This window comes from Sus scrofa, chromosome 7 (genome assembly GCF_000003025.6).
Source record: "Sus scrofa isolate TJ Tabasco breed Duroc chromosome 7, Sscrofa11.1, whole genome shotgun sequence".
Lineage (NCBI taxonomy): Eukaryota > Metazoa > Chordata > Mammalia > Artiodactyla > Suidae > Sus > Sus scrofa.
Genome location: NC_010449.5, coordinates 1,532,990 through 1,548,647, shown reverse-complemented (window position 1 = coordinate 1,548,647; position 15,658 = coordinate 1,532,990). Strand labels below are relative to the sequence as shown.

Below are 15,658 nucleotides of genomic sequence, written 5' to 3'. Positions count from 1 at the left end.
TAGGCGTCAGGGTAGGAGAGCCAGCATTTTCTCAATTGCAAAAACATATTAAAATTAGGCCTGGAGTTCCCACTGTGGACATAGTGAGTTCAGAATCCACTGACGGCAGCGTCTTGGGTCACTGCGGACGCATGGGTTTGATCCCTGGCCCAGAAACTTCCATATGCCTTGGGTGCAGCCATTAAAAAAAAAAAAAAAGTTATACTTCATTGTTGGCTGTTTGCCTTCTTTCAGTTTTAAACGACAGACCCCCAAAGCCAATCCCTCAGTAAAGGGCCTGAGGGGTTTAGAAAACTCACCCGGATGCTGTGTCTTCAGACTCAGCGGCTTGTCCCCGTTCCTGGGAGATACTGACGCCGAGACCCTGAACAACATCCTGGCCTGCAGGTGGGACCTTGAGGATGCAGAATTTCAGGACGTGTCGGAGGAGGCCGGGAGTTCATCTCCAAGCTTCTGATCAAGGAGAAGAGGTGATCCTGTCCCCTGTGTGAAGGAAAGAGGGTAACAGCGAGGCGTGACACTTGCCCGCGACGTCTCTGACGCGCGCGCGTGCAGAGCTGGAGTTGGACGAGTTGGGTGCTCTGGACGCAGGTTCCTGAGATCTGCGAGGGCTTCGTTGAGAGGCTTGGACGGGGCTGCAACGCTCCCTCCTTCTGCCTTTTGCTCGAGGCTCCGGCAGTGAGGTCCCTCGCTGGGCCTCAGTGGACTCAGCCTCGAAAGGAGAGCTTTGGGATAAGTTACTCCTGGGTCCCTTCCAATCTACCAGGCGAGTGTGACTCCAGGCAGCCGAACACCAGCCTGTGGTTTCACTGGAGGGCCTGGGCCGACTGCTTCAGAGACGTCCTCTCGGTAGCCCCCCAGCTCCGTGGGTGAAACGCGCATCTCTCTGCGATGCAGGAGACTCCGAGTAGTTTGCCCAAGGTCACTGGCCAGTGAAGTGACAGGACTGATAATCAACAGGAGTCAGCCCTCCCCCAAGGCCGAGCGCGTTCTGTATTAATTGGCCTTCTATTTCTGTCTTGCTGAAACCACATAATTCGAGTTCAGTGGATGAAGAAGAGTGATAGTGAAACCTAGGGGCTTGTATTTTAGAATCATGAGGGGTGGGTTTTGATTAGACTTTCAAACACACTTTCAGGTGGTTTTGTCTGAAATGTTCATTGGTAGATAACATTTAAGACTTCAGGGCCAACAGTACCTACTTTGATATTTTCGTATCTTACTGCTGTTTATGTATTTATTTATTTTGTCTTTTTAGGGCCGCACCTGCGGCACATGGAGGTTCCCAGGCTAGGGGTTAAATCAGAGCTGCAGCTGCCGGCCCACACGGCAGCCACAGCAAGGCCAGGGCCGAGCCGCACCTGCGACCTACACCCCAGCTCACAGCAATGCCGGATCCTTAACCCACTGAGCGAGACCGGGGATGGAACCTGTGTCCTCATGGATGGCAGATTCCTTTCCACTGAGCCATGACAGGAACTCCAAAAAATCACGTCTGTTAATTTAGGGTCCTGCTCGTGATGTTGTCACCATGTCATCCTTCGCTGACTAAAGACTCGTCTCCTCTTTTATACTTAAATAGTTGGTTATCTGATCAAGTAATTTTATTGAAGTAGTTATACAAACTGAGCTTCATGACTGCTTGAAACTACTTAATACTCTTTCAGAAGGCAGACTTCAGACGGTTTATTTTTTTTTATTTTGAAACGTTATTTCATTTAATGTAACAAACATTACATAATTTTTTATTTTGAAAAATTACCTCATTTACTGTAATAAACATTAGCACAGAAAACAAGTTTACAAAGCTTAGAAGTAGGAAGTAATATAATGTTTATAATTCTTCCTCATATTTTTTGACTGTATAAACCTCTACTGGCTCGAGAGTTTCTAATACACTCTTTCTCAATATTACATTAACTCACCATCGATTTCTCTATTTGACTCTTCAAAACTTCTTAATTCAAGCCTTGGTAATACATATTATTCAAAAGTTTTAATATGCATGTTGCTTTTGCAGCCATCAAGAATCACTGTAGAATTTTGTTCTTAGAATGACAAACTTGCTTATTCTTCAACTGACTGATGGACATTCAATTTATGAAGTTCAGACATCCATCAAGAATGGTTACTTCTTTTGTAAACAAGAACTTATTTACAAAACAGAAACAGACTCACAAACGGAAAATAAATGTGTGGTTGCCGAAGGGGAGAGAGAGGTTGGAGAGGGGATAAGTTAGAAGCTTGGGGTTAATACATACACACTGCTGTATGTAAAATTGATAATCAGCAGGCATCTACTGTACAGCACAGGGAACTCTGCTCAGCAGTCTGTAGTTCCTCTACGGGAAAAGACTCTGAGAAAGAATAGATATATGACTGGCTTCTTTGAAGGTGGATGTTCAGTCATTAACAAGCATTCCGAATTCCTCGCTTTGCTTGTCTTACCAATATTGCTACCCGATGGGTTTGGACGGTAACCTACAGTCCTTGACTGCAATTCCAGAAAAGACAGAAGTGCCTGGGAATCTGGCGTTGGGCCGTCTGGTCTCCCAAAGGCAGCAGCCAGAGCCAGGCTCGCCTGGGCTGGGTCTTCGCTCCTGACTGCCTGCCTTTCCCTTTAGCTGGAGAATAAGTGCGAGTAAAGCCCTGAAGCACCCCTGGCTGTCAGACCACCAGCTCCATTCCAGGCTCAGCGCACAGGTAACCGTGCTTGGTATTTCCCCTCCCTTTGCCGGTCGGCGTCAGTCTTCAGATGCTCAGATGCCACAGGCACCTGAGCCTTAAGTGAAGTTCTTTCTCACTAATGCCCCAGCCTTCCAATCTCGTGCTAGTGTTAAATTGCTTAAAGATGCTTTTATCGAGCCATTTGTGTGTTTTTAAATGAATGCTAACTACGGTGTTTAGTAGCGTGTTATTTTCAGAGGCCTGTTTATTATGTTTATCATTTCATCCCTGTATCCATTGCGGAGTGAATTAGATCACCGGAACGTGCGTGCGCCGTTACACGCAGCCGAGCATATGTACACATGTACAGTTTTGGAAAATATATGTTAATGTACATTCAGGGTAAGTGTCCGCCTTGAAACAGAACGAAGAATTCTAACCTCTGTGCTTACCCGGTTGGGTCGGTTCTGGGCGCCAAAGCTGTGATGTTTAGTGTGGTCAGGAGATTACTGCAAGTGTGTTTGAAGGAGATTCTTACCAAAGACTCGAGGAGCCTGTGTGGAGTTGAGGGTAATTGAGCCCAAACTCTGTGATCACTTTTTTTTTTTTTTAATCTTTTTAAGGCCGCACCCGCGGCACCTGGAGGTTCCCGGGCTAGGGGTCGAATTGGAGCTGCCACTGCCGGCCTACCCCACAGCCGCAGCCACGCGGGATCCGAGCCGCGTCTGCGACCCACACCACAGCACGGCGACGTGTCCCCAGCTCACCTCGTCCTCGCCCATCCTCAACCGCCTCCCCAGACCCCAGAGTCCTCGTCCGCCTCCCTCACCTCGTCCCGCGCTCACATGCAGCTTAGCTCCAAGTTGCACGTGGCTCTCCCTCCCTATTTCTGCGATCTGGGCAGCCCTGGGCGGCCCCCTGGTTCCCCTGGCCCAGGACCCCGGCCACCTGGATGACTGGAAGAGCCTTCTCCAGGGTACCTCCCTCCTGATCCCCGCGGGTGACATAGGCGGGCCCAGAAGCAGATGCGTAGCATTCAAGGAACTTGACGAAACTTCTGGGGTGGTCAACGAGGCAGGGGCACACGGGGGGCCGTGGGCTGTCTCTGCATAAGGCCCTCGAGGGGACAGAGCTCCGCCAGAGCGTCCGAGGACAAGCGGTCGGTCGAGCCCGGACACCGGGCGGGTCTGGGCGCCTCACCTCCCCAGCTCTGCCCCTCGGCCCCAGGGGCTTTGGGGCGGAGCTTTTCCACTGACCAAAACCTTGGAATGACTGTGCTACGGGTATTCATTTTTTCGCACATCCAGTTTTTATTGAAATTAGCTTCCCGTCTAAATTCAGCATCAGTAGTACGTTTTATTGTGTCTGAATATACCTTTCCTTGATAATTGGTACTGATGTCAAGTAAAAAATAGGCTTAGTACCTAGTTGGTGCCTTACCCAGACTGCATAAACTGCTTATTAGGGTTACCAGCCTATTCTGGCCGATTTTCCACGAAGTGTTTTCTACCCAAAAGCCTATGGGTTTTCCAAATACACCTTTTGCCGTGGACAGTGTGGAAACCACAGCAGGTAATTAATGACATCATTACAGTTGAAAGGGTTTAAAATATTTTTCAAACCACGGAAACAACAACAGCAAAAATCACCTTTTTGTTATTCGATCCAACTGTTGGTACCTGAGATGAATAGATATTTCAAGAATGCTGAGAATTAAAAAGAAAATTCCATTGTGGAAATCAGCTAGTTACCACGAAAGTTAAAATTACCAGCCCGGTGCCAGGCACTGTTCTAACTGCTTTTGTGAAAACCAGCTCCTTGAATCCTCACACCGCGCCTCGGACCGGCACGGCCGTACCCCCATCTCGTCGTCCGGCTCGTCCCACTGGGAACAGGTAGCACCCAGGCTCTGGACCAGGTGTGGTCCCCACTCGCCGTCCTGGTGGAGGCTGCTGGGTCAAGCGGCCGTGTGACGTTTCTGGAACCGGGCATGTTCCGGGCACTTTCGACATTACTGGAAGATGATCCTCCAGCTTAACAGATGTTGTTTTTTCAATGAACTATGGCGACTGATGTTTTCCTAAAGAGTCCCTTTCGAAATGATCTCGGTTCTCTGTTCTGTAGAATCGAATTTAACTTTAGGTTGAAAGTTTCAGTCTCACCCAACTATGGACTTATCTAAACTAACTCTTTTTAGAAAATTTTGGATGAACTTCTCTTTTAATTGTTTCATGCTTCAAAGCCTTCCTGTTTCTGAACCACTGAGCATCAATCAGTGAATCAGTCACCTATAATCAATGACTCTAAGAAGGATTTCCCTTCTCAGGGCGGTGAGGCCCCGAAGGTCTCCGCCTTCTGTGTTCTGCTCACGCTGCTGTGGGGCTCACTGCTCTTTGGTCCACCGCCCACCCGTGACCCACCTTCCATCGGAAACAGCTGCCGCCGGGTGGAGCAGAGCCAGTGACAGAGCTCTGAGAGCTGATCCCTGCCTGCGATGGGCTCCAGGCTGCGGGGCCGGAGGACGGAAAGCGGACAACTGTCACCTGATTCATCCCTCCCTTTGCCTCTCCTTGCCCGTCCCCCTCGCGCCCTCCGGCCCCACTCGCTGCGCTAAGAAAACAACGTCTGAGCTGGAGTTCCCGCTGTGGCGGGTGGGATTGCCAGCGCTTCTTGCAGCGCCAGGGCGTGGGTTCCATCCCTGCCTCACCAAGGTTCAGGATCCGGTGTTGCTGTGGCTGCAGGGTAGCCTTGGCTGCAGCTCCGATTTGACCCCTGGCTGGAACGTCCGATGCTGCAGGTGCGGCCGTCGAAGGGTACAAATCCAGCGTGTCTGGGCTGATTCTCAGCCTCCGCTTGCTCTCCTCCCGAGTTCACCCCATCCTCGTTCCCCGTCTCAGCTCTGATGGTGCTATTCCTGACCACAGAGTCCCCATCAGCCCAGCACCCGGCAGGGCCCGCCAGCCCAGGTGGCCCAGTGCTGGGTTCCCAGCACTGCCCCTGCTCCTTCTGGATCAGCCCCGGGTGTCTGAGGCCACTTTAATGCCACCTCCTCCGAGATGGCTTGTCTCAAGCCCCAGACTGGAGGGCGTCTCTGTCCTCGTGAGCCTGTTGGTGGTGCTGAGCCTTGTCTGCTGGCTTAGAGGGCGCCTGGGAGAAGCAGCCCCTGAGTCTGACTCATCCTGTGGTCAGGTCTGACTCTTGTGCTTTGTCAAAACGAGTGTTTGTCAAAGAGAGTTTTGACAAAACACACACGTGTAAAAGCCAGTGTCACTGGTGCGAAGCTCGTTGTCCCTGCCTCTTAGAGGCCAGGCAGTGATGACAGGAGCGTTGGGGGCTGTGGGGGATGCGGGCGCTGAGCTCTGGAGGTGTCAGGGCCTTTGTCAAAGGCCCTCAGCCATTCAGGCTCCAAGTTGTCTCTGCAGGAGCTTGTCCCACTTGGGGACAAGTCGCTGCTGCCTCTGGTGTCCTCAGATCATAAGTCGGGGACGGATGCAAAGGCTCTAATCCTCCCCCAAATGCTTTCTGGTTTTTCTCAGAAGAGGAAGAACTGCTGCCTGATGCCCAGGACCTCGAGGCCAAGTAGCCTTTGGAAGGCGCCCTTCAGAAAGGTGGGTGTCGGGCTGTTCCCGAGGCTGTTTGAGCCTGGGGGTGGGGGGTGGGCCGGGCGGCACTGGGCCGTGTTTCCACCGCTGAAAAGGCCCTGAGGGCACTGCTGTGTCTGCACCCCTCCACCACCTTGCAGTGGAGAAACCCCCGTTTCCTGGTTAGGGGTGGGGTGGTCTTACTTCCTGCGTTTGTCGAGTGGCTCCAGTGAGATCGTTGGAGCAGAGCCAGGAGACGGGGCCTGGCGCATCGTGGGTGCGCAGGGACTAGTAACCACACAGAAACTGTCCCTGGCATCCTGGCAGCCACTGCGTGAGATCAGAGGAGGCAGTGCCTCTCCTCTAGAGGCGGGGAGCCCGGGTCCCAGAGGCTGAGGCCCCAGCGCCACACCCCGGGTCACGTGATCCTCTCTGGTGTCTGCCTCCCAAGCCCCGGCTTCTTTCCCCCGGAGCTCCCTGAGGTCTGGGCCCACCCTCGGACCCCGAGGCACCCCCTCTGCATACAGAGCCTCTGCCCTGCTTAGAACGCGGGTTGCGGTTATTCAGAGAGAGGGTTTTACGCCTCAGTACCTTGGGTTCCATCAACTAAGGGCCCAAGGGAGAGGCCTGGGCGAGGGCGCTTAGCTCTGCAGACCTCCAGGAAGCCCAGCATGATGTCCCCTCCCGGTCGAGGACCTGGGCGTCTGCGTTCTTGCTGGCCCCGTCTCACCTCCTACCCCCGTTGGCTCTGACCCCGAGGGGCCGTCTGACTGCAGACGCTCTTGGAAGCTGCCTTGCGTCTGTTGTAGAAAAAGATCAGGTGGAAATAAACTAGTAAGTCACAGAGAAAGTCGCAAGCCAGCGTTCGGCCAGCGTTCGGCCTTTGAGGTGAGGGTCACTTCCTGCGGCTGTCACTCTTCAGAAACCCGCGTGACGTCAACGGGAAGGCTTCGGCTTCCTACTGACAAAGACCATTCTTGTTTGTCAAAAAGAGCAAGGACTTGGACTCTGGGGACAGAAGGTGGTTTGGGGTCTGGGGACAGCGTGGAGAAGGGGGACTTTCTGTGTTCCCCAGGCCTGGGCACCCCCTGAGGTGCCCCGGAGTCTGCGGGCAGCGGGTCTGGTCGGTCCTTCTCCCTCCCCCGCCCCCAGAGGCAGCCTCGTCCCCAGTGACCACAAACCCAGGGTCTGCCACAAACCACCTTCCACCATCAGCGCCGGGGTCCCTTGGAGGCCTGGCGGGGTGATTCTGGGTGACAGGAGGAACGGCGTGTCACCAGGGCCTGGCAGGAAGAGTGGGAGCTGGTGGGAGAGGGATGAGTCCTTCCAAGCAGGTTGGCTCTTGCAGCCCAGGCGGTGGGGGGGGGGGGGGCAGCCGGGCCGTGACGGGTGCGAGGAGGAGGAGACAGCTGCGTGTGCGCTGGTCCCTCTGGCCCGGACCCGCTGGGGGAGCCCCCCCAGCCTGGGCAGCTCTGCTGGGCGCCGGCCGCTCAGGTGCCTTCCCTCCCGGGTCCCCGCGGGGGGTCCAGGCCGCCTGGTCCCACAGCCGGTCCACGCGATGCAGAGGCCTGGGGGCCTCCCTCCCTTTTGTTTTGTTCCGATTAAACGTGAGCTTAAGATACCAACTCTGAGAGCCGCTCTTCGAGAAGAATGTGATCCTGCCCCACGGCCTTTCCTGCCAGGATGAGACGGGGGTTTTGGCAAAGACAGAATCTGAGGAAAACCAACGCTGAGATAATATTGATTTTTAAAATCTGGTGGTTGGGGGTGTTGGCTGTGGGAAAGGCGCAGCTCGCAGGCCGTCGGAATAAGGCCTAATCGGCGCTGTCAGCTGCGGCGTGGAGACGCCTGCGCTTGGTCGGAGGTCTTCTGTCGGGTCGGGCGGAGGACACGCCAAAAGCCAGGCGGGTGGCGTTTGTTTCTCGTTTCCGTTGCCCTGCAGCCCCCTGCCGGGAGGCAGGAACCAGGGGCACCTCCGGATTTGGCAGGGCGATGCGGACGCGGCCCGGGGGCGGCCCCGGGTCACAGGTGGCCGCAGAGCAATGGAAAAGTTCCCACGGGCCAGCTTTGATGCCGGGACCAGGCCGCTGGGCGCACGGGTGGCGGCCGCTGTGGCGCTGGCCTGGCTTCGGAGGGAAACAAAGAGGCCTTGTCCTCCGATTCGGCGAATGGGACTAAAATATCTTGCATAAACGAAAAGAAAAAAAAAAACCCCAAACCCAAAAAACCTCCCCCAGCTCTGGGAAGCGGTGGGTCCTTCAAGGGGTTTCTTTTCTTTCTTTTTTTTTTTTTTTTCTCACAGACACACATTCATTATAAAAAGTCGTCTGTGGTTTTCCGAAGGGACACAACCAACTAATTACAATTTTTAAAGCCCCTGCTGAATTAACAGAGTCATATTTTGTTTGCTTTGCAGGAAAACTGCTGTGGTTGCTGCTGCTTTGAGAGGATTTTGGAAAAATCAGCAGTTTCTGATGCCTTGACCCCATGAAGACTATGGTGGCTCCTGGGGAGGAGGGGTCACTGCCCTGAACTCTGAGCTCCTCTGTCACCTGGGGGGGCATCCAGGGCCGTGTTCCCGGGGTTCAGGCAGACCCCCCACACACACACCTGCATCCTCGGCACACCTGAGTTTTAACAAGGTCCATCCTAGTCCTGGGGCGACGGCTAGGTTATTCCTGCTACTTCTCAGGTCGCTGGAGCAGGCACACCCCAGACTTAGTTGAAATTTTAAACCAGGTTGAAAGGAGAATTGCCTTCCAAAGGGGTGACTCTGTCGTCAGAAAAAAAAGTCTAAGTGCAGGGCAGCCTGGCACACTTGGTGTCTACAGCTTTACTGCTTTGATTTGGTCTGAAACCATGAATCCAGCCCATGAAGAATTTGCTTTCTGGAACTTGCGCTCTCTGAGTTCCGAGGCATCTTCCTTTTATTCTGAAATCTCTCCAAGAGCAGCTGATGTGCCCTTCAAATGAGGGATGTGCCTGGTCAGCGTGCCCGCTCCCTTCTGATGGAAGCTTCCCTGGAAGGAAGGAGGTTGCCCAGTGCTGACGGGCGGTGCGGTGGGATCTGTTCACAGTTCGTGTTTGCAACCACGGCCTTCGGAAGTGTGTTCACAGCCCCAGGAGCTTCCCTGGACACCGTCGAAAGGAGAAGAGATGGTCTCGCGGTCCCCAGGGCGACAGAGCGTGTTGCCTGTCTTGGTGACCTCACCACGTGGCATCTCTGTGGCTCTGCGCTGGGCAAGGAGTGTTTGGGGACTGAAGGCCGGGGCACCTCCGATGGCCCTGGGGGGGTGTGACAGCTTCTCTCACTGGTTGGCAGCTTCTTCCTCTTCTGAGCTCATCTCATCACATCTAGTTAACAGGGGACACGAGGCCACGGCAGAAACACGTGCTGTTTCTTCCTGAAGCAGAGGCCGCGCAGAAGCTGGCCCTGCGGTGACACATCCAGTGCCGGCCCACCCCTCAGGCTCTCCACCCCAGCACCTGCTGTGTGAGACCAGCTAGAAGAATGCCTTTCTTTTTAGCTGACATCGTTCTAGGCTCCCGTTGTCCCGACAGTGATGAGACCAAGTAAGACCTGCTCGGCGCCCCGTCGGCGAGGGCAGCTCGGACGTGGGTTGGCTTCTGCCACCATTTCCGATCCCACCGAGTGACTTCTCATCACATGCCCAGAGAAGTCCACGTACAACACCCCTGTTCCTAGGTTTCAGGTGCGGGGGAAGCAGAGGCGAAGGCGGGTGTGTGATGAGTTCAGCCTGGCTGAGCAGTGCCGCGGGGCGTGTGCTTTTCCAGGCTTCGCTCCCACGTCGTGATGCGTTTCTTTCCCCCCTGGGCCGCTGCATGTTTCTGAGGTTGGTTCCTCCTGTTCCTGTTGTGTGACTCTGCTTCAAATGTTTAATTTAGTTTCCCTAAACACACACACACACACACACACACACACGCGAAGCCCTGTGACGGGAGTGTTACGTTTCTGCTGCGCTATCTTTAGCTGATGGTTTTCATCAAGTCTGGAAAAAACACAAGCCAGGGTAGGCTTAACGCTCAGCCCACAGAGAGCTGGCGTCCACTCAGATGCTCAGCAGGATGCAGGGGTCGGATCCGAAACCCCTGGTGGAGGGTGTGTTTCTGTCCCAGGCTGCAGCCCCCCCGCCCCCGCCGCCCCCCACCACCAGCCGAGCAGGGAGGCCTCCTGCAGGATGTGCAGAGCTCGTCCAGCTCTCTCTCAGACCCCCGGCCGCCCCCACACGGGAAGAGGCAGCGCAGGCCCAGTGGAGGAATGGTTTCTTTGCCAGATTCATCCACTGCTGACCCCACGGTCACTGGGTGTGATTTCTTGTAGGGTTAGGAAGGAGGCCCTGCTCTGAAAGTGGAGCCTCGTAGAACTTGCCGTTCAGTTCCCACTGCTGGATGGAGAGGCCTTTCCTGTGGGAGCCGAGGAGGGTGTGTCCTGCGGAGCTGACCCTGCCGAGCTCTTACCGTCTAGAATTACGTGAAACGGGAGCGTTTAGGTCCCCAGCTGGTCCCGTCCCCTCCCTCCACGCCCTTGTGTGGGAATGGGCTTTGCACACCCGGAGTCGTCAAACCAGATGTGAGCGTGGACCGTGGAGGGGGCCTGGCTGCGCTGGGACCGTCGGATCCGCTTTTCCAAGAAGCCATGCGCTTTGAGCAGCTCTGAGGCTTCTCTACCCTCGAGGCGCGGGCCTCCTCACTCCGCTAGCTTTGCATTCTCCAGTAATGGGGAAGCCCAGCGGCACTTCCCTGCCTCAGCAGAGAGAGAGACCCACTGCGTTAAGGAGAACCCAGCGCATTTGCAACTTGTGAGACCCACCCGTACCCAGATCAGTCACTATTTAAATCAGGAGAAAGGCTCATGTCCAGCTGGACATAAGAACTTCTGCAGTGACTCTCACCGAAGTGACGCGGGAGAAGGCCTCTGGTGGCCACGGTAAGCCGGGTCTGTACTACTAGTTTGCCTGTGTTGCTTTCGGTTGGACTTGAAATTATTTTTTTCTTTCCTCAACAATGTAGATAAGCTTGGACGTAACTTGTTCGAACGTGGATCTCACCCACATTTTCACCATTTTTATGGAAATCGTTACGGCAATTATTTCCTGCTTTAGAATCAAAATATGGAGTTTATAGTAGCGACATGAGCGGGGCTCTTGTTTTGCTCCTTTCTGTCCTTCCACGCCAGCGACCCTGACCCCACCGCAGGGGTGGGGCCCATACCGGACCCAAGCTTGTTCAGCCCGGTGGAGGGGCTTCAGTTGGAAAACCGGTTCTGTGTGCTCGTGGCGGGAGGGCGGCGGGCCCCTCCCGCCACGGGCCTCTGTCCAGGTACCAGCTGCAGGGCCGCATGTCCTTTTCAACAGCTACGATGCCCCCACTTTGCTTTTGCTTTTTTTTTTTCTTCTTTCTCTTTTCTTAAGTTAGAACCAAAGTCCATATGCTTGGAGTTCTGTTGTGGCTCAGCAGTAACAAACCTGACTAGCATCCATGAGGACTCGGGTTCGATCCCTGGCCCTTCTCAGTGGGTTAAGGATCCGGCGTGGCTGTGGCTGTGGTGTAGCCGGCAGCTGCTGCTCCAATTAGACCCTAGCCTGGGAACTTCCATGGGCCACAGGTGCAGCCCTAAAAAGCAAAAAAAAAAAGTCCACTTTCTCATCCATCACCACGTCCCCCGGAGCCTCTTTGAGATGCAAGCTGTTCCCTTTAAGGGCAGGTTCCTTGCTGTCCTGAAGGACATTTGCCGCTGGGACGTCCTGGATTAGGGTTACTGCCTTGCATTGCATGAAGGCTAAGGCTTCTCGTCTTAGAAAATCTGTGTATTTCCTTCTTAGAAGCTCCGATCCAGCGTGCTGCCCATACATGGTCTTTATATGGGCAGTTTCACCTTCCATGAAGGCGTATAATTCACGCCCACCCCCCCCCCCCCACTCAAAGGAGAGACGACACTCTGCACCCCAGTGTGCCTGTGCTGGGTTCCACCTGAAGTAGTTGTCCCGGCTGATAGATGCTGGCGAGCCCTTTGGACGAGCGTAATCAGTGTTGATAAGAAGTAAAGATGGAGGCAGAGGGTGGCGATTGCAACAACCATGTGTATTTTCTCTTTCTGAACCCAGTTTCATCCAGCTGTAATCCTTTGCCTTGTAAAGAAGTCACACGTATGTATTATGCTGAAGAATAAACATGGACCTTATTTATCCTGTGCTTAAAAAGCCTATTTATTCACTGACGTGGACTTGGTGCGTGTGATACCAGCTCTTGCCTTGGTGACCAGGCTGACGTGTGAGTCCTGTCATGTCTAGAAGCCAAGCTATCTTGAAACAGTGTGGTCACACAAGGCCCCGGGACCACCTGCAGGGACCACGGGGAACACGGCTCCCCATCTAAACACAGGGGTTACAAGGTACCAACACATGCTTCTGGGCTTTTCCCTAATGTTTTTGGCTGTTCCTGTGGCATGCAGAAGTTCCCAGGCCAGGGATTGAACCTGCACCACAGCAGTGACCGGAGCTGCTGCAGTGACAACGCCAGATCCTTAACCTGTGAGGCCACTGGGCGGCTTGGACACTCCTGCCCAAGGTTTTTATGTGACAGCAAACCACACATGTATAACTATGGACTCTTGAGAATGATAAGATGGTCATAAGAAATTTTCAGAAGCACCTAAAGGAATGGCCACTTTCTGTGACAGCCATGGTCTTATCGCGAAGGGGCTTTTTAGCAAACATCTCCCCTTTAGAGAACTACCTACACTGTTTAAACCAATCAATTAAAACTAAAACTTCTTGGAGTTCCTGTCATGGCTCAGTGGTTAACAAACCTGACTAGTATTTATGAGGACATGGATTTAATCCCTGGCCTCGCTCAGTGGGTTAAGGATCCAGCATTGTCGTGAGCTGTGGTGTAGGTTGCAGACGCGGCTCGGATACCAGGTTGCTGTGGCTGTGGTGTAGGCTAGTGGCTACAGCTCTGATTTGACCCCTAGGCTGGAAACTTCTATACGCCACGAGTGTGGCCCAAAAAAGCCAAAATAAAATAAAATAAAATAAAATAAAATAAAATAAAATAAAATAAAATAAAATAAAATAAAATAAAATAAAATAAAATAAATAAAATAAAATAAAATAAAATAAAATAAAATAAAATAATAAAATAAAATAAAATAGTAAAAAATACAAAACTAAGGCTTCTTTAGAAAATTGTTGTTATTCACAAGCCCCTTGTGCCCACACCTGAGCTGTTGCCTTCAAGTGACTCTCAGAGGACGAGGCCAGGAACAGAAGGGCCAACCAGGTCACAAGGGGCTGGTGCTCACAGCCACCCCCACACACACACACCGCTACCCCCACCTCCGGGACGGGAGAGGAGCTGAGACTGAGTGGTCACCAACAGCCACCAGGGACCAATCAGGCCCGTGTACTGAACCTCCTGTTAAAACCCTAAGGACGGGGTCTGGAGAGTTTCCGGGTTGGTGAACCTGCTGGACTCACGGGGAGGGAAGTCCCGCTCGCAGGCCTGTTCGCGCCTCTGCGCCTCCTCTCCTGCTCCCCGAGTCCTCACTGCAGCCTTCGCAGTGCACAGGTAACAGCCAAGCTTCCCCTGGGTCTGTTCACCATTAGAGCAAATCACTGGGGCTTCGGAGGGAGTCTTGGGAAGCCTTGGCTTGTGGTCAAGTCAGGCAGGACTTGGTGGGGAGTCTGGGAGCAAACCCTTAACCTGGGGCGGGGGTCCACACTGACTTGCAGCTCTAGCATCGGGCTTGTTTATTCGAGGAAAACCCTAAGTGTTTGCTGTCGGAAATGTCCTGAGTAGAGAGGCAGGTATCCTTCCCCCAGCCTGAGCACAGGCAGGCCCCTGAGGCCAGCTCCGTGGGTGCCTGGAGTCTCACTGCTGGACCGCTGCCCCTGCCCTCTCCCGGGGAAGGGAGGGACAGTGTCCATCCCTCTCCCTCAGCAACGCTTCCTGTCCACACCCTGCTCTGAAAGGAGCAGAGGCTCCAGACCCAACAAGGAGAGAGTGGGTTAATTTTGCAGTTCTGATCACAGGGCTGCCCGAGAGCTTGTCATCCATGTCCTGGACATCGCTGTGGGTACTCATATGCTCAGCGGGTACCGATACTCCCAGTGGGTACCAATACTCTCTCAGGAGGGACACTGACCTGTGCTCAGCGGGTACCAATACACTCAGCAGGTACCACTACGCTCAGCTAGTACCAATACGCTCAGTGGGTACCAATACGCTCAGCGGGTACCAATATGCTCTCAGGAGAGGCACTGACCTGTGCTCAGCAGGTACCAATACACTCAGCGGGCATCAGTAAGTTCAGTGGGTACCAATATGCTATTAGGAGAGATACTGACCTGTGCTCAGCTGGCTCCTGGCCTCAAAGCAGAGTTCAGCCTCCTCAAAACTCCCCCAGTTATTTCTAGAGACTTCCAAAGTACTTGTGCATCGCTTAGGAACCAGTGTGCAGGGACAGAGGCCTCTTCCTGCTGCTCTGAGCTACCCCAACACCTGCTACCCTGCCAGGGGTGCTGCCTCCAGCTTCTTGGAGACCTGGCCCTCTGGGGACCGAGGTGGCCTTTCCCCAAGTCCCAATCACCCCATGGCTGTGCAGGTCGGGCAGCCTCCAAGTTGGTGATTTTATGTTAAAACACATATCCAGTCATATCACTTTAAAGTTTGGAACTATAGTCTCAAACAAACAAACAAACAAAAAAGAACAAACCCTCCCTAATGGCAGGTGTGAGATCCTCGTGTATGAGCGTGGTCGACCTTACTTTTCAGCCCCATTTGCCACACACGTCCCCCTCTCATCCTGTTTTAAGACACAGGAATTATTTCCTAGGCTTCCAGCAGCGTCCTAAAATGCCATCTCTGGCCAGATTAGGACTTTATTGTTTTTTAAAATTGAAGTAGAGTTGATTTACAATGCGTTAATTTCAGGTGTTCAGCACAGCCATTCAGATACACACACACACACACACACACACAGATTCTTTTTCAGATTCTTTTCCCTTACGATAACATATTGAGCATAGCTCCCTGTGCTGTACAGTAGGTCCTTGTTGGTTATCTGTTTATGTAGGGAGTGTGCATAGTTGATGCCAAAATCCTAGTCGAGGCCTTCAGATGCGAATCTTTTTGGACACCACGGCTGCTGACATTTTGGCTGGAACACCTTTAGGCCATTCGGGCACCCAGGAAGCGCTCAGACTACCTGTGTGTGACTTCTCTTTATCACAGACAACTAGTGCTAGAAAGGACAGCGACAGAGGAGCATCCATTTCCGGGGTGGCCCGCTTGCACAGCTGGTGCCGACGCCGGGCAGGGGACCTCAGTTCCTGGCCAGCTGAAACTCTCTGCAGGGCTCTCCTGTGAAGCTGGACCCTCAGAGCGAG

At 53.4% G+C, this 15,658-nt stretch overlaps 1 long non-coding RNA gene across 1 annotated transcript; it reads left to right on the top strand.

The window, feature by feature from the left end:
- Nucleotides 432-6,222, top strand: LOC110261761. The gene is made up of 3 exons (XR_002346226.1): nucleotides 432-470; nucleotides 2,625-2,703; nucleotides 6,204-6,222. It is a non-coding gene; the product is annotated as an uncharacterized LOC110261761 (long non-coding RNA).